Source organism: Danio rerio, chromosome 8 (assembly GCF_049306965.1).
Source record: "Danio rerio strain Tuebingen ecotype United States chromosome 8, GRCz12tu, whole genome shotgun sequence".
Classification (NCBI taxonomy): domain Eukaryota; kingdom Metazoa; phylum Chordata; class Actinopteri; order Cypriniformes; family Danionidae; genus Danio; species Danio rerio.
Window position 1 is genome coordinate 36,806,369 of NC_133183.1, and position 27,202 is coordinate 36,833,570.

The 27,202-nt window shown below is 33.5% G+C and overlaps 1 long non-coding RNA gene across 2 annotated transcripts; it reads right to left on the bottom strand.

Moving 5' to 3' along the window:
- Window positions 1–42: 42 nt before the first annotated feature.
- Window positions 43–26,546, bottom strand: LOC141375784 (uncharacterized). 2 transcript variants are annotated; one of them, XR_012384596.1, is made up of 9 exons: window positions 26,487–26,546; window positions 25,781–25,831; window positions 25,367–25,421; window positions 20,158–20,212; window positions 18,169–18,223; window positions 16,914–16,968; window positions 16,066–16,162; window positions 694–755; window positions 43–585 (listed from the first exon to the last, which is right to left on the bottom strand). It is a non-coding gene; the product is annotated as an uncharacterized lncRNA (long non-coding RNA). The 2 variants fall into 2 exon arrangements; XR_012384595.1 differs by lacking the exons at window positions 25,367–25,421; window positions 25,781–25,831; window positions 26,487–26,546 and having other exon boundaries at window positions 20,158–21,606.
- Between the last annotated feature and the right edge of the window lie 656 nt (window positions 26,547–27,202).

Sequence of the window (27,202 nt, forward strand, 5' to 3'; positions counted from 1 at the left end):
TATTTTACTTTTGAAGTCCAGGAAAACAGCAGGGGAACTAAACATGTATATACATTTTATTATGAAATGCATCAACTATTATCGCTCTGACAAGAACAAAAAATAGATGGATAAAAATAGATAAAAAGATAGATAAAAAGAAAAAAAGATAAAACTAGACATAAAAGTTTGATTCCACAAATTGAATGATACATACAGAATGATATGAACACAAAACAGATTAAAAACTAAATTTCGTAATGTGACAGTAATATAATGTGTTATAATGTGACTAATTAATATCATACACATTTTCACTTTTTTGTCACAGTGACAATATTTGACCATTTTCAAACATGTAAATAAAAAACAAAAAACATGTCTTTTTGCTACTCAACACTGTTGTAAATGTTTAGTCTGAGGGACTGCATTTGTGGGTTATGTATTTTTGTGTGATGGGTATTGCCCAGGCTCATGAAGCAGACGTGGACCTGGACTGTGGAGCAGTACCAGACTGTGGAGTAGTGGCAGACATGGGTTGAGAAGCAGAGGCAAACTGTAGAGCAATGTAGAGACTACCCTAGAGTGATGATGGACTGTGAAGCACTGGCATGGAACAGAAGTGGGTTTGAAAATGGTTAAATATTGTCACTCTGTGACAAGGAAAAAAAATGAAAATGTGTATAATAATAATCAGTCTTTTGAACTCATTACAGCCTTCACGTCTGCTTTTGTCCATGGTCTTCTCATGTAGGTTGTTCTGCCAGTGCTAGAGCCTGAAAGCAAACAAGATGATTAACTGTTAGCATCACTGACTTTTAATAGATCATATCAACTGTTCATCAATATCGTTTAAAAGTCTCTTTCTTGGAAAAAAGGTTAATCCTTAGGTGTGCACTTACACCATGGTTATACATCACACAACTACATGATTTAACAGCAACATATGCGAGTATAACTTTCAGTAGCTGCTTTGAATCATTGTGGACTATTGAAAGTGATATGACCTTTCCATGTAAAGACTTTTCTTAATTTTAAAAAAAGGCAATCAATAATTTCATAATATTCCCTATTATATTTTTCCACTGGAGAAAGTCTTCCGTTTTTTAGTTTAGCTGAATAATAAAAAGGTAAAAACGGCAAAGGTCAATATTATGAGCACAAAAAATAAAATAAAAATATATAAAATTATAAAAATTAAAATTTATTTTTTGATTTTTTTGTCAGCCAGATATCGCAGAGCCCTATTTAAAAATGGCCAGATACAAAAGAGAAAGTGATAAATGGAAGACATTGACGAGAAATGTAGCATAGGAAAAAGCATTTGTGCATTTGCGCTACAAGCACTGCGATAGAAAGTCTGAACGTGTATTGAGTGCTGCTGGAAACATTGCGACTCCAACTAGGTCTGCTTAATCCAGACAATGTGTCAGCATGTTAGCTTTTCTGTCAAATAATTTACCAAAAACAGTGGAGAGTTAGTAGCCTACGCTGTTTTTTCCTCAACATCTCACTTATATTGTTATCAATAGGCTAATATGTTTTGTTCTTCTTTTTATTATTATCATTATTATTATTAGTTACTATTTATATTATCACTGATACTGAAAAGTGTTATTTAGGCTATTTGTGAAGTTCTTAAAAATGTAACATTTAATTATTATACAGGAGGGGGGAACCAGTGAATATTGTCCTCACCACTTAAAAAAATGTGTAAAAAAAAAAAAAAAAAAAAAAAAAACTAAAAATAAAGGATAAAAGGAAAAGCATGCTCTTCATCATTTTTCATAATCTGATTTGTACATGCTGCTGTGTGTGTGCACTTAGGCTAGACGAGCAGAGTACACACATCTAAAGTTATCTTACTGTGAGCGTTTTAATGGTCAAATAGGTGTCAAAATGCTGTGTTCAGTGATCATTTATAAGAAGCTTAAAGCACAGTTTGTTTCATATTTTTATTCTATTGTACATATTTCCCTTTGCTCATTTACAGGGAGGAAAATAACTGCATATATACAGATGAAATCCGAATTATTAGCCCCCCTGAATTATTAGCAACCATTTTCCACCAATTTCTGTTTAATGGAAAGAAGATTTTTTTTCAACCCATTTCTAAACATAATAGTTTTAATAACTAATTTTTTATAACTGATTTCATTCATCTTTGTTATGATGACAGCACATACTTTACTATATATTTTTCAAAGTACAAGCATTCAGATTAAAGTACAATTCAAAGGCTTAATTAGGATAATTGGGCAAGTCATTAATATTGACCTTAAAATAGGTTTCAAAATATTTAAACCTGCTTTTATTCTAGCCAAAATAAAACAAATAAGACTTCCTCCAGAAGAAAAAAAATATTATAGAAAATACTGTAAAAAAAATCCTGAATTTGTTAAACATCCTTTTGGAAATATTTATTAAAAAAATATAAATAAAAAATTCACAGGAGCGCTAATAATTTTGACTTCAGCTGAAAAATCGTTTTGAATAATCTTGTTTGCAATTATGACAAAAATAATCGTGATTATGATTTTTCCCATAATAGAGCAGCCCTTACTGTATGTGTAATGTAGCCTACAGTAGATTATGTGATGTGATCAATTAAAAAATACATTTTCTTTTTTCTTAGTAATAAACATGCTTTTACACTATACTGTATGCTTTAGAAAAGATACAATAGATGGTGAGAAGTATAGCCCCAGGCTGCAAAAATTAAACAAATATAAGAATGAAGTTGTTTAGCCTTTATAGCGCCCTATTAAATTGTGTTGGGGTAAAAAGAATGTTTACATTTCTTTGACTATCATGGCGATGTTATTACCTCAAATCTTAAACGTGCGCACATTGCAAGAAATGAAAATCGCGTCACAGCACACACTACAAAATATTAAGGTTATCGAGTCAATGAAACACATCACCTGATTGCAGTATAACTTGCTTTATCAATAATTATTATTATTTATTATAGGCCAGGTTACAAATATTTGAAAATCTGTCACTACATGCCAAACACTCAAAATAGGTTCCCTTTTGCATAGCTATTAGTGGCAGTTATGAATTAAATAAATGGGCATATCGGCACGTAAGGTGAGTCGCCTATTATTTATCGTCTGTTTATTTTTCTCTGTTCATTTCGTTCACATGCATGCAGAGTGAACAGTCTGTGCTGTTTCTGCTTGTTTAATAGAGCGCCTCCTCTTATAGCCGGCCTATTTCGGTATAAAGGACAAAAATTTTTTTTTTTATATACTGTATGCTATTCTATCCCCTATATTAAACACAGCAAATGTATAATTAAATATTAGAAACATAAATATTTTAAGTTTCTAAAAGCACATTTTAATGTTTAAGCATTGTTTATTGGCCGTCGGCGTCGATGATGTGCACCTCTCAAAAAATGTAACTACAAGTCGCAACGACACAGAGCGCAAGGTCGTGATTTGTTTGATGGTCGTGATTGGTCGGCTTGGCAGCGCTGACAAGTCTGGGGGCGGGACCAAGAGCCGTGCGAGTGGTGCGAGCCCAATAGAGCGATTGTTTACACGTGTGGAGTCCCATGAAGGAGCTCTGGATAGAAAGTTTTGTTTTGTGTTTATCTCATAGTTAAAGTTGTTCCACGTCCGCCGGTTCCAGCCTCAAAATGAGCGAGTTTGAGTCACTTGCATGTTCAGGAAGCGTTTAGAAAAAACAAAACAACAGCGAAGAAACTCAACACAGAGGAACATTAACACCTCACTGCCAACTAGCGTTTTGAAAGTGTTAATGCAGACCAACAGAGACATTGCGCAGAAGTAAAATAAACAGCTACGCGGGTTGCATGTGCCGTGGGTTACGCCGATCATAACGCAGAAGTATAAACCAGGCTCTATAAACTTTAATTTCATAAGTGCATACAATATAATATTAATAATAATAAGACAATTAGCATGTTTATCAGGGTAGACGACATGCAGTGAGTGGATAATTCCATATGTGCAATATGTACATTTAAATCTCTCCATTTTGCTGTAATGGCTGTGCTGTGTTTGACTGGCAATAGCTTTTAGATTATAACCCGCGACCCACTTATTAATATGCAGCCTTTTTTGATTACATGGGGCCAGTTGCACCAGCAGTGTGTAAGTTAAAATGAAGCCTAGTTGTGACTTAAAGGGACACTAATTTACAATGTACGCACTACTAAATATTTCTGTGTTGCAGCATTTCACTCAGTTTAAACCTAACGCTGTGTTCCAACTAAAAATTTACCGCAGCCTCCCCCCATGTATAATGGTAGAAAAGAGATGACGGTGAGATTAGTTTACATCGAGGAGCTTGCGATGATCTCCCTCTATTCACAGCCTTATTTTCTTCCTAAATCTCGCATTTCTTTCGGTTTGTGAATGAAGAGTTTAATTTTGTTTCAAGAAATGTTTTGTGTTAACATACATTTCTTTATGAATGGGTTTTTTCTCCCTGCTATTTTTTCTTTAACGTGTAGAATATTTAAAAAATCAAGTTGTATGTTTTGATAACTTTGTGTAATTTGTGTGCATTCACAGCAAATTTTCAAAGAACAGTTATATGTAGATGCATTAGTTGCAGAATTCTAAATCAGTTTAACGATTGAAACACTTTTTATTTGATATTAGGTGATTTAATGCAACTATGTATGGCTTTACGGAGAGCTTATGACCTTACTAACTACGGTTTGCCTTAAGAGCATGTGGTGCAACCGAAGTAAAAACAACTTTAGTTATAAACATGCCAGTAGTTATTATTATTATTATTATTATTACTACTACTTCTATTATTATTAGGCAATTTTCTGAAGCAACCCCTGTAACCAATTTAGTGCTTTTGGGTTGTTGTTGTTTTCGGTTAAAGCGCAATGCCCCATTAACACCTCAGCTTCATTAATAGCCAAACATTTTGTTTGAGATGAGGGCAGGGGTATATCTTGAGTATATTTCACAAGCAAGGTTGACACAAAATCCCCGGTTATATACCTTTTACCTATAGGCCAACTTCTGGTAATGTAGGCTTATATAGGCTGTTTCTATTCACAGCAACTTATGGACTGAACTACGTGTTAATTAAAATTTCTATATTAGGCTCGTAGCAATTGATATTGGGAGTCATGGAATATTGTTTGCATTTATTTTGCATATTGTTTGCAATATCCTACTTTAATAATAATAATAATAATTAATATTATATTAAAAAGTTTTTTCTATTTCTAAATAAATAGCCTACTGTAAATTAGGCCTACAACCATTAATGATTTATATATGAAATTAGAAATGAAATTCTTAATAATATTTGTAAAGGAAACAAATATAGGTCTTATATGTGCCGTTATATATATTTCAATTAATATGGAATATAAGTGCATGTTTTCACCAAAACTATGATAGATTTTTTTTTTAAATGTGTGATTGTGTAAAACAATATACTTTGCAAATAAAATAATGTTTTTTTTTTTTCTCTCTCTCTAAAGAAATTGTTACCACCTCGTTTAGAGCATCATTATGGGCATTTTACGTTATAACTAATGTGGGTCAAACAATAGATCTGTGACAGAGAAACTACAGGTTTTGGGACACACTCGTCACTACATCGTTCTTTTCCCAAACGACACATTGTACTATGATATTTCTGCCGCGAGTTACGTTGTTGTTTGGGAAACCCAGCCCTGGTGCAGAGCCAGAGGAAGAAGCGTGCTGCGCTTGTGGAGCAGATAAGAAGCAAGAGAAACTTCTAGACCAGGGGAGAGTTTCCCAAACAACGACATATATCTGAATGAAGGGGTAATCTACTGTATTTTAGCCTAATTATTATTTCTAATGTTTACACACTGTGAAATAGGCTAATCCAATCTTAAAAAAACACACACACTAAATCATTTTTTGTGAATTGTTTTTATTCCAAGCTAAATAACATTTTAGAAAATGTTGCATATCAAGCTGTTGGTATCTCCTCGCGGTTGAAATTGGCTGTTATGCGAAAAAAAACAAAAACAAATATTAGCTCGCAGGCTAGTTGCTTTTTAGATTTAATTTAAGCCTATATTCAGCTGACAGCGCACACTCAGCCGCGATACAGAGAGAAAAAGTAAATAATAGATTCTTTAATGTAAACGACTAAGAAAAACTTCGGCTATATACTCGGGAGAGGACGTAATGAGATCTAGACTGGCTGTAAAATATATACACCAATAGTAATAGTTAATCAACGCATTTTATTTAAAAAAAATCTACTCATTTTAATATTGCGATTTTTACATTTTTTAGAGAATGTCTGTTTTTATTAACTTTTCTGTCATTTATTTCAAATTTGTCATTATTTTATTAATTTGATGATGTTAATATTTTACATAGGCTATTTTATATACACATCTAAAATCATTCAAATTAAGGTTGTGACGATGAGGAAATTTCCCCACCGGTTAATCGACATGTGACAACACCGGTAATACCGGTATCATAGTGGGGGTCGGGGTTTCCTCTTTTCTTTCTGCTTTTAAATAGCTTATAAATGCATATAATACTTTCACTTTCAGTTTTGCGGGAATTGCCAATTCGGCGTAAATTGTTTGAATGGACGAATGTGATGAATGTTAGAATGTTTTTAAAACGAATAAGAAAATAAAATAGCAAGATAAGTAATTAAATTGCACAAAGTTTAAATAAGATTAAACGAATGAACAAGAAACAAATATAAAAGAAAAGCTTTCAAAATTACATTACAAAAATGACAGGTTGACACAGTCTTTAAAAAAAAATAAAAAATAAAACATTGTAAATTGGCATTTATTAACAGTGAGGTTTACTTGTTCTTTGCGAGGAATCCTGGCCAATATGTTGACCATCTCTGGCTTAAGATGGGATCTTGTGGGGCTTACTATGTTCCCCATCGTGCTGAACACACCCTCAGATGAGCAGCTTGTTGCACGTAAAGATACTTTTTGGTTACATTTGCTAACAGGGGGAACATGTTTGGTTGTCTTTTGTTGTCCTACCTGACTTCAATAGAGTGGAGGAACTATGACGTCAATTTGTATGCAAAAACCCGGAAGCGAGTTAGCATTTTAGCACTTCCGGTTCCCTCGTCCCAAAGTCAATGGGTTTTTTGAATGGGGTTTCAGTAAAATCGCTCAAATAAGGTCCGTGGCTAACACCAACTCAATATACTTTCACGTTTTGTTCTACGACATAAAACACATCAGTTACAGCACACTCTTCAACTTTTAAATCGATTATGCTTCTTTAAAAAGACGGTTGCTATCAAGTTGCTAAATGAGACTACAGGCTGCGTCGGGGGCATTATACGTCATCGAGCTGATCTGGTCTGGAGCGCAGCTCGCTTGGGCGTTTGGATTAGTCTGTGATTGAAGTATTTTCAGAATAGTATTTTATAGTTTGTTGTATTATTCTAATTGAGAATTCAGATTGTGTGTAGATAATTCCTTCACATGTAAAGGCTGTCGAGACAGATTCATTTGTTGATCATTCATTTTAATTAAACGATAATATGAAGATACTGCTCAGTTTCTTTCCTGCTCTCAGTAATGCAAACGTGTGAATAAATGTGTAAAAATACATGCATGTTAACTGTCATTTTAACGTGATCAAGTGATTTCTCGTCTTTTTTTCTTCATCAACACATTTAACTCTGTCATAACTGCAATATTTACACTCCTCCATAAAACGTATAGCAGATGTGACTGTATTGGGCTGTTTTTCGCTGTACTTCGTGACACAAAAGGAATATTGAATGTTATTCTGTGTCCATGATGATGAAACCTGCAGGCATTTGATAGACTTGTTCCTCCTCACGCCGTCGTCTGTTAAGGTAAGCGGGCTGTGTGCACGCGAGCGATACACTTATTTAAATATGTCTCATAATAATACTATATAGGCACATTTATACACATTTTTTAAACTTTTAGAACAACCGCAAAGCAAAACATGTATTTCCCACGTAAAAACGATCCAAAAGGCACAAAGGTCTATGTGTGTTTGCGTATTTATTAGTTTATAATATATAGCGTGGATTACAATATAATATACTGAGAGATTAACTCTTTGTCATGGACGTTATTTCTAAAAATAAGCTTGATAAGTCGTCTGTAGTAGGGTGGGGCTGACGTCACTGACGAGCGCCCCGAGGGCGCTGTAGTCCGTTTATAGCCTTATGTTAGCTTTTTAAGTCTTGCGTTTGCATTTAAGATCCAAAAGTGCTCAATGTTATATTTTCGTGTGACAATTATCCGGCTGAACAAAACGTGTAAGTGTAATGAACAGTGTTTGAACACAGAGCGTATTATTCGCAATCTTCGAAAACCCTATGGGAAAATCCTATAGGGATTTTCACGAGGGAACCAGTTTTATGCTAGCAGCCGATTAGCCTACAAAGTGACGTCATAGTTCCTAGTTCCTCCACTCTATTTCTTAATGTATTATTTAGCCTATTGCATTATATATTAATAGCTTAGTCCTTATGAACAATCCGTTTATAATATAGCCTTATTAACGAATTTATAGGCTAGTGAAGAATAAACCGAATATGAAATATGATCCTTGCATAATGATCACAACTAAACAAGCTAGCACTCATTTTATATATAAACTTTAAATAAAAAAGAAAGAAATGTTAAGAAATTAAACATTGTGTAAAAAATCTAAAGACAGGCTAAATAAAAGTAATTTTATTTAACAGGCTAAAAAAATAATCAACATGTAAATGTATAAATATTTCGATAAGTATTGTTATGGAATATTTATAACTATATGATCTTGCTTTTTTTGGTTATATCCATACAAGCTTTGAGCTCTCTTACAAGCACAGTTGACAGGCGCAGGTGTCTTATGTCACTGTCAGTGGCGGATTACACACAGCATACCCTGGCAAGATGTTTTATTTGTTGCCGATTGGCGTGTTGTTCCTTTTTTAAAACACCTTTTGTTTTTAAAATCCCTCAAGGTAATGTTGTCTATCGAGTTATATAGTCTCCCTCGGAGATATTGTAGTTCAGTAACAAGCTTCGCAGCATATAACCGTAAAGCTTAAATAGGCTGAGCATATTTTTATTAATTTTAAGACACATTAATACAAACTAGCCACCGTTTGATTTTTTTTCGTTTACGTATATTTTTATCAATCGAAAAATGCAATGAATAGTTTAATTTGGTTTTCATTTTATTAGAATTAATATAATTAATAGGCTACACAACTCCTATTGGCTCGAATTGCGTTTTGACAGATAAGGCGTGACTTTCTGGCTCAAAGATATTTGTGCCTGTTAATTTCAGCGCTGTATTTTGAAAGATTTCGCAAAGGCTTCAGCTGTTCTACCTGTCAGCTGGTACCAGCCTCAGTTTTGCGACTTGACCTGTGTGGCGTTTCGATGTCTGAATGATAGCGAGAGAGAGATGAGATCAGACCTCAGATTCGATGTGTTGCCGCACTTCACAGTTACTTTATAGCAATTTTTAATATTGGCTCACCTAAATTAACTTTTCATTTATTAAAAGCCGAAATATTTCCAGACAGATGAAGCAACTTTCGGTTTTTAAAGACAGCGGCCTCAGTGATAAAAGACGCGCGCACACAGGTTACATTCTTGTACGCATATTCATCTTTTATTTTTTTACATGAAATGCATAAAGTGCAAAAAAGAAGAGCTGAACTTCGGAAAAAGTGCTCACTTCAGTTGCCGTGATGATTGCTTTGTTTCTCTGCAGTTGGCTTGTCGATGGCGCGGCATTGCTACATCATTCTTGTTTTAATAAAAATAAGATATTTATTATTAAACACTGTGAGATGATGGTCGCGTGATTTTTAAAATGAGAGTATGCCTTGCATATTTATTCTCACGTGATAAATGAAATATGACGCATTACTATGTTCAGATTTTAATTATAAAGCATGCTCTGGCCTTAAGTAAATTATTACGAATTCTATTTTCCATTTAATTAAAATAAATATTTAATAAAAAAATAAATAAATAAAACGAATACTTAGAAAAAACAAATGTGAGGACGGTGTCACGGTAAAAACGTGATGTCACCGGTGTTGCGTCTTAAAACCGGTATCACCGTCAACACCGTCTATCGTGGCAAGCCTAATTTGCTTTTTTAACTTGTGAGAGAAAAGCGAATTTTACCTGTCAGTGGCTGCACATTGCTCCTAAATAGCATAAAGCATTTCTTTCTTTTGTAACATTCTTTTTTTTTTTTTTTTACTTTAACCCATTAAAAGAAAAAGTGTCATAATAAATACAATTATTATTAAAAATGCAATTAAGTTTTGTCTGTCGCATAGTTAACTATGTGATGTGGGTAAATGGTGTTTCAATGCTGCAAGTCCTATATTTCAAACCTGCGGGAAGCACTGTAATTGATCGTTTTTTTTTCCCAATAAGGTGGTGTAATAAATACATTACAATTTTTAATTAAAAGTTATTCACATTAAATAATAATAATAAAAAACATTGGTTTAAAGAATGTTAAAAACGCAGGATTATGTTTTAAATAACTCCAAATCGAGGCATTCATTTTAGGCCTCTACAAACTACAAAACGTCAATGCAAATTAATGCAATACTATATGTAAAAACAAACTATTATATACTATAGTGGCCTATAAAAAATGGTCAATATTGCCTTATTTCTCGTCTCGCTCAGCACATGTGCATTGAATCGCAAGTGACAGATACAGAGGAAATTAATAAAAATAATATAGGCTAGATTTAAAATAATATAGCCCACCTAGCAGTTTTCTTTAAAATTATAATAGGCCTGTATATAAAAATGGACTGAAAATTCTTGTAGGCCTTTTGTGATGTTCAGTTATAAAAATGCTTATCTGTACATTTGTAAAACTGTCCTGTTTAGGCTATACTGCTTCTGCTTTTGAAAAGGAAAAAAATAGTCTGGGCTATACTTTGAATTAATCAAAAACAGTTATAGGTTCAGTTTGAAATTTAACTTGATAAACAGTTAATAATGGCACCTGATGTTCAAAGAAACATCAATGGGGCGTCGATTAGGGATGTTCGGTTCTGGGTTTTTTGGATGAGACTCTTAACTCCTAATTTTGGAGTCGGTGGAATACATATGCATTCACTTAAAATAGTGCAAGGATTAAATATGCTGTCTCATATCGCACTTTACACAATGCTACTACGTCAATTCCAACATTGTGTTGTTCTCTGGTCAGATAAAACCAGCAGTAAATCATTTCCAGCCAAAATAAAATAGTTATCAACCTAAACTTTTTTACAGCATATTTTAATTGTCTAGTTTAACTAGTTTAGTTTAACTTAGAAAATTACAATGCAATCTTGGAGACATAAAGTTAAAACATAATTTTAATATCAAAATGTTTAATGGAAAGATGAGTGGCAGTTCATTAACAAATAATCCCAACTGAGCCCAAACAATGTTAAAAACTATATAGAATAGTCTAATTATTTAGTATAGTCTAAGTATCTAAATACTTTACAGAGAGAATAAAATAATCTGTGGTTGTTCATTTCTTTGTTTATTGATCGGTTGAAGTGTCAAAAAATAAAGTAGCTAGCTTCTTCATTTGATTTAATGACCAATTAAATATTAAACCACATACATGAAATATTTAACTTAAATAATTCATTCATAAACAAACCTAAAATAATAAATAAAAGCAGTGTGACAGAGCAGTATATGCTTTAAGGCACAGTCTCTCTTATAAATGTGGTTTTCTTTAAAGTGTACTTTTAAATAGCTCATTAGTTTACTCTTAAATATTACTGTTTGTTTGTGCAATTTGTTAATTATTGTAATTTAATAAAGGTGTGTTAATGAGACGGCGGAAGAAAAGGAGTGACTCAGACCTAGTTTTTGAACATTTTACCTTGACTATATTTTTATTTAAAAATCCTCTTTTGGAAGTTTTTGCGTTCCCTCGCAGATGTTTTGCGTTCTCGCAAAACTGTTTTTCCACAAACACTTCCTGTTCACTTCATACATGTCAACCCTCCTGTTTTACCAGGATTCTCCCAAGCCTTCCGTTTTTGCTATGATTCTCCCATATTTCTCTTTCTTTCCATTAAAGCTGTGGGTCGATCATCGCTCTTCATATGCAACCTGTGAATTAGCGAATGCATGTATACGGATGTGCTAGGTATGATAAACTGATCCCAGATCAGCTTCTATACACACCATTTAAAGCGACACCTCTGTTATCAAACAAGTGATGAGCAGCAAATGAATCTCTCATTTTCTTTTATTTCATATCAGAGGTGTCAATTTAAGAATGCACAGATCTATAATGAAAGTATTCCATTACTTAAGTAACTGTTTGTGCTCATTTAAGAGAAAATGAGTTGTGTTTAAAATAAAACACACAGGACGAACATGTTTACATATTGTTAAGTATATTTGTCTGTTTAAACACAGATCTGAATCCTGCACTTTAGCTCCTCTTTAAATGGCATGTACAGAAGTTGATCTGGGATCAGTTTATCATTCCCTGATTCAGAGGTTGCATATGAAGGGCGATGATCAACCCACAGCTTTTAATGGAAAGAAAGTAAATGCAGACATTTTTATATTTGTTTCAGAATGCTTTCAAAAATAAAAATATATGAGAAATATGGGAAAATACTTAACAATAGTATGATAGAGGGATAGAATGGTAAAATACAGGAGGGTTGACAGGTATGAAGTGAACAGGAAGTGTGGATAACGCAAAACATCTTTGTGAGGGAACAAAAACTTAAATATATATATATATATATATATATTCCTATCACTGTTTTTTTTCTACCATCCTTTTTTTTTCTCCCACTCAGTTTTTTTTTCTTCCACCCAATTTTTTTCTTCACCATCACGTCCCTTCCGAGTCTCCGTACTAATGCCTTAAAATGTAACTTAATAAATTTTTTTTAATGACATTTGATTGTAACATTTAACTTTTTCCTAACACTGATTTTGGTTGGTTAAGGTTTTGTGAAGCGTGATTCAGTAATGCTGATTTTACTATATTTATTTACCGGTTATAGAATAGTCTAACCATGGATTAGCTTGCATGTATGGGCATAGTTTGACGTCTTTACCTAAAACTTTAAACCTTTATAGGCCTATTATAGGCCCATATAAGGATAATAATATTTGATATAAAGCACTCGTTTGGCAATGAACCATGATCTGTCTGCGTTGATAAATGGTATAAAATCAATAATAGCAAAACTGCATATCATTATTACTATAAAAAAGTATATTACTGCCTTGAGTCAGTAACTTAGGCAGTAATGCAAAGTAATAATTAATGTGAATAAATAGCCTAAATGAAAGGAACAAGAGGGACCAAAATTAGTCATGGGATTAAAATGCCTCCTCAGTTATGATATCCTGGCGCCGGGCCTGCTACCCTCGCAAGTATATTATAAACATACGGGAAGTAGGGCTATGCAATTAATCGAAAATTCGATTTTGATTATGGCTTCAAACGAATATGAAAATCATTAATCGAGATAAAACGATTGTTGCATCATATATCGTCCTCTTTTCAGTTGTACACATTTGTTGCTCTGCAAAGCTCAGTTTCACGTGAATATTACTAAAAGCATGCATTGTAATTTTGCAGCACGGCATGTGCATCATTCATTGATGTACATTCGAATCATTCATGTTTTAAAAGCATGAATGAGACCGCATGGTTTGTGTATGCGGCACACACATATTCGCACACTGTGTGCTCAGAGCAAAGCACACACATCTAAAGTTATCTTAATGTGAGCATTTTAATGGTCAAATAGGTATCAAAACGCGATGTTCAGTGATTATTCATATTAACTCTCATTTAAGTAATAAACAAACTAGTTGAGAATCAAAAGACATGTGAAAGAGAAACCATAAATCAGAACCGTACTGCTCTTAAAGTGAAAGTGCGTGATATTCCTGCTGCCGACTGTTTTTACCATTAATCAAACAACAAAAGAAGACAATCCCTCACTGTTCTTGTCTGAAGGACTTTAGTAGCTATAATCAAAGTTTTTTTTTTTTTACAGTGAAGATGCTTAAAGCACAGTTTGTTTCATATTTTTATTCTATTGTACATATTTCCCTTTCCTTTGCAGGGAGGAAAATAAATGAATACAGTTGAAATCTAAATTATTAGCCCTACTTTCCCCCCCAATTTCTGATTAATGGAAAGAAGATTTTTTTTAACCCATTTCTAAACATAATAGTTTTAATAACTAATTTTTTATAACTGATTTCATTCATCTTTGTTATGATGACAGCACATATTTTACTAGATATTTTTCAAAATACAAGCATTCAGATTAAAGTACGATTCAAAGGCTTAATTAGGATAATTGGGCAAGTCATTGTATACCAGTAATTTCTTCTGCTGACCATCAAAAACTATTTTGCTTAAGGGAGCTATTAATATTGACCATAAAATAGATTTCAAAATATTTAAACCTGCTTTTATTTTAGCTGAAATAAAACAAATAAGACTTCCTCCAAAGGAAAAAATATTATAGGAAATACTGTGAAAAATTCCTGAATCTGTTAAACATCATTTGGGAAATATTTATAAAAAATAATAATAATAATTTCACAGGAGCCCTAATAATTTTGACTTGAACTGATAATCATTTTGAATAATTGTGATTAAAATAATGACCAAAAAAATCGTGATTATGATTTTTCCCATAATAGAGCAGCCCTAGCGGGAAGCACTGTAATTGATAAAAAAATAAGGTGTGTATTAAGGACATTTCAGTATTTATTAAGTGTTGTCCACAATAAATAATAATCATATTAATAAAAACACTGATTTAAAAAGTATTTTGTGACACCTACATCTATCATTACAAACACAGGTTTGTTTTAAAATAATAACTCTGTACCAAAGCGTTTATTTTAGGCCTGTATAAACTATAAAACATCTCTCCAAATTAATGCAATGCAATATAAAAAACAAAATTCAATATTTTGTCAATATTGCCTTGTCTCTCAGCGCACAGGCACACGCACTGAACTTCAAGTAACAGACAGAAAAAATAATTTAAAATAATGTAGCACACCTTGCAGCTTTCTTTAAAATTATGATAGGCCTGTATATAAAAATAGCGCCAGACCGTTTCTCAGTATTTCGCTGGTAATGTTTTTAAATAAATAATTAGGCCTACTTAAATATTAATTTGCTATTAATGTACAGTAATTGAGACAAAATAACATAATAGTAAAATATAAATATAATAAAAGTAAAATAAGAGTAATAATAAGAAAAAAATAAGATTTTTAATAGGTAAAAGTAAGAGTAAAATATAATCAACAAAATGTAAATTAAAACTGTGAATTAATAGGTAAATAAAAAGCTTATTTATTGACCATCTTAGTCCTATCACTTTAAAATAACAAACACTGTTTATCACTCTACGACGCAATAGTTTTTATTCATAACAATTTGCTTTTGTATGTTATTATTAGCAGTAATAATTATTATATCCATATTTATATTTGTTTTATTAAAAAAAAGCTTAGATTTGCCCACCTGCAGGTTTTAGACCATATGCGGGCAACATGTTTTTTAGGATATAACTCAGGTTTATGACAACACTTAGTTATTATTGTTCATTTATTCATTTGCTGAAAATTAGAACTGCATTTAGAAATAGTTTTGAAACAAATACTTGCGCTTAACAAACGCAACTAATTATTATTATTAGGCTAACTGATGTCTGTGCGTAAAGATTTTCCTATCCACCAAGAGCGAAAGTGAAAGTAGATCATTTATCTCTCATTCTCGCGCGGTAGATGCTCTGTTTAACAGTTTTCTGTTAAAAATAACTGTTAACTGTTTGCTTGTGAAATGCTCAGTTTTTCCACTTAAACTTACTTTACGTCATGTAAATAGCAAATGCGCTTATGGCACGATGCAAGGCTATTAAAGGGAATGGGAGATGAGACTCTGATTGGTTTATTCTCAAAATACACCTATAACTCATTAAGAAAATAAACTCAACCCTTTAGATCATGCTTAAAATTTGCTTAAAATAAAAAAGGCCTAAAATGCACATTATTTTTAAAGTAATTTTAGTTACTTAGTTTCTTCCTGCATTGTTATTGACAGAAATTCTTAACATCACCACCATCACTGTCTGGCTTCCTGGATTTCTGTCAAGATTCACCTGTTATTTCCTGAAGGGAAAAAGTGAGAGAGACATTATTATTCACTTATTTAAATTATTTAATTATTTTAATTATTATTAGTTTATTTTCTTAATAAATTAAAACGTGCACTCATTGACTTCCATGTTATTATTTTTCCTACTATTGGACTTTTCTACTTTACAAGTTTATTTTTTCTGTTAAACGAAAAACAAGGTATTTTGATGGAAGAAGAAAACCTGCAATCATTGACTTCCAAAATAAAAACACCAAAAATATGGAAGTCAATGAGTACAGGTTTTCATCTTCCATCTTCTTTTGTGTTTAACAGAAAAAATAAACCCATAAAGGGTGTGCAAATGATGACACATTTGTCATTTTTGGGTATGAGCCAGTCACAGAGTTGTTTTCTACAGAGGTTTGTTAATTCTTGACAAAAGAATTAACAAACCTCTGTAAAAAACAACTCTGTGTTGGTCAAAGCGACTGGCTCATGGAGGTACTGAAACAGAAAAGCAAAGATAAAGAAAATTCAACATTCGTTTACTTACTTTTAAAGTCTCGCATAACAAACCATGCCCTCATAAACCATGAAGAAACACATGTTATAATAGTCTACTGCTAGCACCATGTAAACCTACACATACTGTGTCCTCATAAACCATGAAGAAACACAGATTGAAGGAAGTGAAGGATGAGCAAATGATGACAAAATTGTCATTTTTGGGTGAACTATCCTTTTAAGGAGTGTCAAAATAGCATTACAAAAGAATTAACAAACCTCTGTAGAAGACAGCTCTGTTTGTGTTTGTCAAAGTGACTGACTTATAGAGGTGCTGAAAGAGAGAAGTAAAGAAAGATGAAGAAAACATGAAATTCACTTACTGAAAGCTTTAAGTCTTGCAAAACCAATCATGTCCTCATAAACCATGAAGAAACACACACGTTATAAAATAACAGTCTACTGGTAACATTGTAAACCTACACATACTGTGTCCTCATGAACCATGAAGAAACACACAGATTTAATAAAACAATAGTCTACTGCTAAGTCACATCCAATAGACATACTTGGTCCTCATAAACCATGAATAAACACACAGGACTGCTAACCTGCATTTAGCAGAAATAGGAAACTGTTACTTTAGCACTTAAAAGGATGGTTCATCCAAAAATGAAAATGTACTTGCTATTAATATACCCCAAAGCATTCCAACCCTTTAAGGGTTTATTTCTTCTGATAAACAACAAAAACAAGATATTTTGATGGAAGAAGAAAACCTGCAATCATTGACTTTCATAATAGAAAACACAAAAAATATGAAAGTCAATGGTTACAGGTTTCCATCTTCTTTTGTGTTTAACAGAAAAATAAACCCATAAAGATTTAAAACAAGTAAAGGGTGAGCAAATGATGACACAATTGTCGTTTTTGGGTGTACTCCTTTACTCTGCCCTCATAAACCATGAAGAAACATGTTATAATAGTCTACTGCTAGCACTATGTAAACCATTGTAAACCTACACATACTGTGTCCTCATATACCATGAAGAAACACACAGATTTAATAAAACAACAACCTACTGCTAAGTCACATCCAATAGACATACTTAGTTCTCATAAACCATGACTAAACATACAGGACTGCTAACCTGCATTTAGTAAAAATAGGAAAATTTTGCACTTAAAGTGATGGTTCACCCAAAAATTAACATTTACTTACTATTAATTTACCCTCAAGTGTTCCAAACTTTTATGGGTTTATTTCTTCTGTTAAACACAAAAGATACTTTGAAAACTGATGAAAACCTGTAACCATTGACTTTCATATTATTGGTATTTTCTATTATGGAAATCTATGGTTACAGGTTTCCATCTTTTTTTTAAAAAGTATTTTCTTTTGTCTTTAACAGAAGAATTAAACCCATAAGGTTTAGAACAAGTAAAGGATGAGCAAATGATGAAACAATTGTCATTTTTGGGTAAACTATCCCTTTAACGACTGTCAAAATAGCTTGACAAAAAATTAACAAACCTCTGTAGAAGACAGCTCTGTTTGTGTTTGTCAAAGTGACGAGCTCATTGAGATACTGAAAGAAAGAAGCACAGAAAGATTAAGAAGCAGGGCTCGAAATTGCGACCATTTTGGTCGCATATGCGCCCGAAAATTAATCTATGCGACCTCATAATATATTTGGGCGCATTAGTGCGACTGCAGATAATGGTTGTAGTGCGACCTGTTTTGGTTTTTTCTAAAAACATGCTGAATCGCTCTTCCCTGCCTCTATATTGGTTCATATTAGCTGTCATTCACTCAAGGTATTGCGCTGTCAGATGACAGGGAAGGAGCTTTTATGACCACAGGAAATGCAAACGGCTGAAGAGTAAAAACTTAAAGCTCACAAGTTTGAAAACCCCACCTAAGTTGAGGCGCAGATGAAAGCGATCATGACACGTCACGTGGTGAATAATGATCCGCCAGCTGTGATCAATCGAGTACGCGCTTCTTGGAGAAGGTGCCCGAATCTCCATGCGTCGCTTTCACTGCGTGTTCAGCGCAAATGTCCGCTGAAAGTCAAATCTAATACTGTACATATCATCGCCAAAGAAGCTCGCCTTTACTAAGTTTACACTGAAACTGCGGCTCATAACAAAGACCGGATTTGCGCCGATGGTTAGCGCAAGAATCTTGCGCTGCCTACTTATTAATTGGGTCGGCTGACTCGCCTGCTTTTCCACAAACACAGAAAAATGAAGATCATCTCAGACTGAACCTTTAAATTGACACAAACTGAAACCAAAACTTTAAAAGAGTGATAGAAGCGAGACTTTACTTTCTTTCTTTTGTCTATTCTTTTTTAAGGTATATATTATTTTTTTATTTATTTACTGATGACTGCTTTGCAGCTTTCATCATTGAATTGAATGATTTATTATAATCTTTTGTTTGTTTTGTAGCAGAAATATTATTTATTAAATTGACATGCATATAAAAACAGCAGTACAAAATTAATATTTCTTACTGCAATGCTTCATTTTTGTTTGATGCAAACTATACAATTATTTTTCATAAAGTAACAGACTTTTAATAGCAGATAACCTACATTCATGCACATTCAAGGCAGTATCATAATGAGAAATGGAATTCATTGTTACTATTATTGTCATTTTCATCATCATTAATATTCTATGGCCTAATTATTAGACATTCATTTTGGAATTATTGCACACAAATATCAATGTCTTCGCAGCATTAGTTAGATAGTTGTTTCTGGTTTTTGTTAGTCCTATTAATGTTGTTTTAAAATACAATAAATCCCTTAAAAAACAATTTGCAGCGGTGCTCATTCATTTTTGGTGGGTGCTCCTAAATTTTTTCTGGTGCTCCTAAAAATTTTTTGGTGCTCCTAAATATTTGAAGTTGGGAGCACCGGTGCTACCAAGTAAAAAAGTTAATTTCGAGCCCTGAGAAGACATGTCATTGGCTTAATGAAAGCTTTATGTCTCGCAAACCAATCATGTCCTTATAAACCATGAAGAAACACACAGATTTAATAAAACAATAGCCTGCTGGTAAGTCACATCCAATAGACATACTTGGTCCTCATAAACCATGACTAAACTCAAAGGACTGCTAACCTGCATTTAGTAAAAATAGGAAACTGTCATTTTAGCACTTAAAGTGATGGTTCACCCAAAAATTTCCTTACTATGAATTTACCCTCAAGTGTTCCAAACCTTTAAGGGTTTATTTCTTCTGATAAAAAACAAAACAAGATATTTTGATTGAAGAAGAAAACCTGCAATCATTGACTTCCACAATAGAAAACACAAAAAATATGGAAGTCAATGGTTACAGGTTTCCACCTTATTTCAAAGTATCTTCTTTTGTGTTTAACAGAAAAAATAAACCCATAAAAATTTAAAACAAGCAAATGGTGAGCAAATGATGACACAATTGTACTTTTGGGTGAACTAGCCCTTTAAGGAGCGTCAAAATAGCTTGACAAAATAATTAACAAACCTCTGTAGAAGACAACTCTGTTTGTGTTTGACAAAGCGACTGGCTTATGGAGGTGCTGAAGGAGAGAAGTAAAGAAAGATGAAGAAAACATGACATTCGCTTACTGAAAGCTTTAAGTCTCACAAAACCAATCATGTCCTCATAAACCATGAAGAAACAAACGTTATGAAATAAGTCTACTGGTAACATTGTAAACCTACACATACTGTGTCCTCATGAACCATGAAGAAACACACAGATTTAATAAAACAATAGTCTACTGCTAAGTCACATTCAATAGACATACTTGGTCCTCGTAAACCATGACTAAACACACAGGACTGCTACACTGCATTTAGCAGAAATAGGAAACTGTAATTTTAGCACTTGAAGGGACTTTTTAAGTCACGCATAACAAACCATGCCCTTATAAACCATGAAGAAACAAGTTATAAGTCAACTGCTAGCACTATGTAAACTTACACATACTGTGTCCTCATAAACCATGAGTAAACACACAGATTTAATAAAACAATAGCCTGTTGCTAACTCACATCCAATAGACATACTTGGTCCTCATAAACCCTGACTAAACACACAGGACTGCTAAATTGCATTTAGTAAAAATAGGAAACTGTCATTTTAACACTCAGAGAGATTGATCACCCAAAAATGAACATTTACTCACTATTAATTTACCCTCAAGTGTTCCAAACCTACAAACAAACTAGATATTTTGACAGAAGAAGAAAACCTGCAATCAATGACTTCCATAATAGAAATCAAAAATAATATGAAAGTCAATGGTTAGAGGTATCCATCTTTTTTCAAAGTATCTTATTTGTTTTGTCAAACAGAAAAAAAGAAACCCATAAAGGTTTGGAACACTTGAGGGTAAATTAATGGTGAGTAAATGTTAATTTTTGGGTGAATCATCCCTTTAAGTGCTAAAATTACAGTTTCCTATTTCTGCTAAATGCAGTGTAGCAGTCCTGTGTGTTTAGTCATGGTTTATGAGGACCAAGTATGACTATTGGATGTGACTTAGCAGTACAATGTTTTTTTTATTAAATCTGTGTTTCTTCATGGTTTATGAGGACACAGTATGTGTAGTTTTACAATGTTAACAGAAGACTGTTGTTTTATAATGTGTGCTTCTTCATGGTTTATGAGGACATGATTGGTTTAAAGTACCAAAATAGCTTGACAAAACAATTACAAAAACCTCTGTAGAAGACAAGTCTTTGTGTTTGTCAAAGTGACAGGCTCATATAGGTACTAAAAGCGAGAAGCAAAGAAAGATGAAGAAAACTACTGAAAGCTTTAAGGCTCGCATAACCAATCATGTCCTCATGAACCCTGAAGAAATACACAGATTTAATAAAACAATATCCTACTGCTAAGTCACATCTAATAGACATACTTGGTCCTTATAAACCATGACTAAACACGCAGGACTGCTACACTGCATTTAGCAGTGATAGGAAACTGTTATTTTAGCACTTAAAGGGGTAGTTCATCCAAAAATTAACATTTACTCTATTAATTTACCCTCACGTGTTCCAAACCTTTATGGGTTTATTTCTTCTATTAAACACAAAAGATACTTTGAAAACCAATGAATATTGACTTTCATATTATTTGTGTTTTCTACTATGGAAGTCTATGGTTACAGGTTTACATCTTTTTTTAAAGTACTTTCTTTTGTCTTTAACAGAAGAAATAACCCAAAATGGTTTGAAACAAGTAAAATGTAAGCAAATAATGACACATTTGTACCGTTTGGGTGAACTATCCATTTAGGGAGTGTCAAAATAGCATTACAAAAGAATTAACAAACCTCTGTAGATATGGAAGCATACGAGTAGCATAATTCAATTCAAAATGTAATATGCAAAATGGCAATGCAATATGTTAAATGGCAATGTATTTCTGTATTTGAATTTGCATTTTCCAAGACATATGAGCAATGTTTGGTGCAGAATGAAAATGTAAATTAAATTACATTGTTTGCATTTCTCATTTCAAACACTGTTTTAATATGTAAATTGTATCCACATTTTAAAGCTTTATAAGTAGCAAAATTAAATTGAAAATGCTATACACAAACTGAATTTGATGTGAATAAAGTACAAGCAGAAACTGTAGCAAAATGATAATTTAAATGTTATTTGTTCTAAATGCATTTACGCTCGCGTCTAGGAAACGCAGGATTACATTTTCAGCATAACAGCATGGGATGTGTGTAGCAAAATTAATTTTGAAATGTAATACGCAAAACGATAATGCAGTATGTAAAAGGCAGTGTATTTCTGCATTTCAATTAGCATTTTCCAAGACATATGTGCAATGTTTGCTGCAGAATGAAAATGAAAAAAAACATAATGCATTTTCATTTAACACATCGCGACGAATGAAAGCCAATTTGAAATTGAAAATGCATTCTGGCCTGGCCCCGCCCACAGACGGCCACCGTTGCTGCAAGGCAGGTTTTAGGTTATGTCGTCACAGCTGCCGCGAGGACTATTAGGGACATTTGGCAGCATAAACATGGCGAAGTCTGTTCCTCAGCAGCTTCGTGAAGCTGCACGAGCCCTCGAGCTTGAACTGGGAAATAGTTTAGAAAACCAATCACCTCCTAGCTCAGTAAACTTGGCTTAAGGTTTGATATTCGCGCACGCTTAGGGATCATCTGCAAATTACATCGACAGAACCTAAAGGGGCTTTAGCTGATGTGTACTGTATGCTTACGACAAGAGCTATTGCCTATTTCTGCATTGTATGTACCATATAGTTAGAGGTATAGTAGCTTTGCTACCTGTATTAAATCAGTCTGGCCTCTAACCATTTATTGGAATCTCCTCAATTTTTTTCTGCTTTGCGTTACTGTGCGTTTTGGTTCTGTTGATGTAAATCGCAGATGATCCCTAAAACTGCGTGCGCGAATATCAAACCTAAGGCCAACTTTACTGAGCTAGGAGGTGATTGCTTTTCTAAAGTATTTCCCAGTTCAAGCTCGAGGGCTCGTGCAGCTTCACGAAGCCGCTGAGGAACAGACTTCGCCATGTTTATGCTGCCAAATGTCCTTAATAGTCCTCGCGGCAGCTGTGACGACATAACCTAAAACCCGCCTTGCAGCAACGGTGGCCGTCTGTGGGCGTGGCCAGGCCAGAATGCATTTTCAATTTCAAATTGGCTTTCATTCGTCGCGATGTGTTAAATGAAAATGCATTATGTTTTTTTATTTTTCATTTTCATTCTGCAGCAAACATTGCACATATGTCTTGGAAAATGCTAATTGAAATGCAGAAATACACTGCCTTTTACATATTGCATTATCGTTTTGCATTTTACATTTCAAAATTAATTTTGCTACACACATCCCATGCTGTTATGCTGAAAATGTAATCCTGCGTTTCCTAGACGCGAGCGTAAATGCATTTAGAACAAATAACATTTAAATTATCATTTTGCTACAGTTTCTGCTTGTACTTTATTCACATCAAATTCAGTTTGTGTATAGCATTTTCAATTTAATTTTGCTACTTATAAAGCTTTAAAATGTGGATACAATTTACATATTAAAACAGTGTTTGAAATGAGAAATGCAAACAATGTAATTTAATTTACATTTTCATTCTGCACCAAACATTGCTCATATGTCTTGGAAAATGCAAATTCAAATACAGAAATACATTGCCATTTAACATATTGCATTGCCATTTTGCATATTACATTTTGAATTGAATTATGCTACTCATATGCTTCCATATGTAGAAGACAACTCTGTTTGTGTTTGTCAAAGTGACGGACTCATGAAGGTACTGAAAGAGAGAAGCAAAGATAAAGAAAATTTACCATTCGTTTACTTACTGTTTTAAGTTTTGCACAACAAACCATGCCCTCATAAACCATGAAGAAACACACGTTATAATAGTCTACTGCTAGCACCATGTAAAACTACACATACTGTGTCCTCATAAACCATGAAGAAACACGCAGTTTCCATAAAACAACATCCTACTGCTAAGTCACATTAAATAGACATACTGTGTCTTCATAAACCATGACTAAACACACAGGACCGCTACATTGCATTTAGCTGAAAAAGGAAACTGCAATTTTAGCATTTAAAGGGATGGTTCACTCAAAAATGAACATTTACTCACTATGAATTTACCCTCAAGTGTTCCAAACTTTTATGTGCTTATTTCTTCTGATAAACAACAAAAACAAGATATTATGATGGAAGAAGAAAACCTGCAATCAATAGCCCCTTTCACACATACAGACCTTTCCGGAAAATTGCCGGCAATTTTCCGGAAAGGTTGTATGTGTGAACAGGTCCTTTTTGAAAATACCGGTAAATTCGTTCTGGCTATTTTCCGGAAAGAGAAGTTGTAACATTACCGGCAATGTGCCGGAATGCTGCGCTGTGTGAATGCAAAAGGAAGATTCCCGTAATAAGCGCGTGCACGTCTAGAACGTGCTGACGTGAGACGTCTGCTTTAGCCAATCACAACAGTCAGACGCATTTACGTCCGCGCGGTTTGTGAGGATAAAAGCCTTTGAATATTTTTCCAGACACATTTAGCTGCTAGAAGTTAGTCAGATCACGTTTATATGTTCTTCTTAATGATAACTGTGTAAATAATCATCGATGAGATGCTTATGATAAGCCGTTGTTTGTTTACCTTCAAGCTTTGCACATGCACATATTATGAACATCTCGACATGCGAAAGTGATCCTGCGAAAGTTGTTCACAATATTGATCATCCACAGAGTTTGTAATTTAGTCAAATGTTTACAAATACAAGCGCAGCCGTTTAAAGCTCATTTGTGGTGAATGTTGTCAGAATTTACCGGTATTTTGGAATGGATGTGTGAATGCTCTTTTCCGGAAAATTTCCGTAACGTCCTCGCCTGTGTGAACAGCGCTTTTTTGAATATACCGGTAAAGTCTTTCCGGAAATTTTCCAGATATTTACCGGTATCACTGTGTGAAAGGGGCTAATGACTTCCATAATAGAAAACACAAATAATATGGAAGTCAATGGTTACAAGTTTCCATCTTTTTTCAAAGTATCTTCTTTTGTGTTCAACAGAAAAAATAAACCCATAAAGATTTAAAACAAGTAAAGGGTGAGCAAATGATGACACAATTGTACTGTTTGGGTGAACTATCCCTTTAAGGAGTGTCAAAATAGCATTACAAAAGAATTAACTAACCTCTGTAGAAGACAGCTTTGTTTGTGTTTGACAAAGTGACTGGGTCATGGAGGTACTGAAAGAGAGAAGCAAAGAAAGATGAAGGAAACATGACATTCGCTTACTGAAAGCTTTAAGTCTCACAAAACCAATCATGTCCTCATAAACCATGACTAAACACACAGGATTGCTACACTGCATTTAGTCTAATTAAGAAACTGTCATTTTAGCACTTAAAGGGATGGTTCACCCAAAAATGAACATTTACTTACTATGAATTACAGGTTTACATCTTTTTAAAAGTATTTTGTTTTGTCTTTAACAGAACAAATAAAGAAACAAGTAAAGGGTAGGCAAATGAGGACACAATTGTACTGTTGGGTGAACTATCCCTTTAAGGAGTGTCAAAATAACATGACAAAAGAATAAACAAACCTCTGTAGAAAACAACTCTGTGTTGGTCAAAGTGACGGGCTTAGGGAGGTACTGAAAAAGAGAAGCAAAGATAAGATTTTTTTAACATTGTTAAATTACTTTAAGTCACGCATAACAAATCATGCCCTTACAAATTACGAAGAAACACACGTTATAATTGTCTACTGCTAGCACTATGTCAACCTACACATACTGTGTCCTTATGAACCATGAAGAAACACACAGATTTAATAAAACAATAGTCTACTGCTAAGTCACATCTAATAGACATACTTGGTCCTCATAAACCATGACTAAACACACAGGACTGCTAACCTGCATTTAGCAGAAATAGGAAACTGTCATTTTAGCACTTAAAGGGATGGTTCACCTAAAAATTAACATTTACTCACTATTAATTTACCCTCGAGTGTTCCAAACCTTTAAGGGTTTATTTCTTTTGTTAAAAACAAAACATACTTTGAAAAACGATGGAAACCTGTAACCATTGACTTTTATATTACTTGTTTTTTACTACTATGGAAGTCAATGGTTACAGGTTTCTATCTTATTTCAAAGTATCTTATTTGTTTTGTTAAACAGAAAAAAGAAAACCATAAAGGTTTGGAACACTTGAGGGTAAACTAATAGTGAGTAAATGTTCATTTTTGGGTAAAACTATCCTTTCAAGAAGTATCAAAATAGCTTGACAAAAGAATTAACAAACCTCTGTAGAAGACAACTCTGTGTTTGTCAAAGCGACTGGCTTATGGAGGTGCTGAAAAAGAAAAGTAAAGAAAGATGAAGAAAACATGAGATTCGCTTACTGAAAGCTTTAAGTCTTGTTTAACCAATCATGTCCTCATAAACCATGAAGAAACACACACGTTATAAAACAATAGTCTACTGCTAACATTGCATTCTACATACAGTGTCCTCATAAACCATGAGTAAACACACAGATTTATTAAAACAATATCCTACTGCTAAGTCACATCCAATAGACATACTTGGTCCTCATAAACCATGACAAAACACACAGGACTGCTACACTGCATTTAGCAGAAATATGAAACTGTTATTTTAGCACTTAAAGGGATGATTCACCCAAAAACGAACATTTACTCACTAACAATTTACCCTCAAGGGTTCCAAACCTTTACGTGTTTATTTCTTCTGATAAAAAACAAAAACAAGACATTTGGTGGAAGAAAATCTGCAATCATTGACTTTCATGGTAGAAAACAAGAAAAGATGGAAACCTGTAATCATTCACTCCCATATTATTTGTAAGTATTTTCTTTTGTCTTTAACAGAATAAATAACCCCAAAAAGGTTTGAGACAATTAAAGGGTGAGCAAATGATGACACAATTGTACTTTTTGGGAGAACTATCCTTTTAAAAAGTGTCAAAATAGTTTGACAAAATAATTAACAAACCTC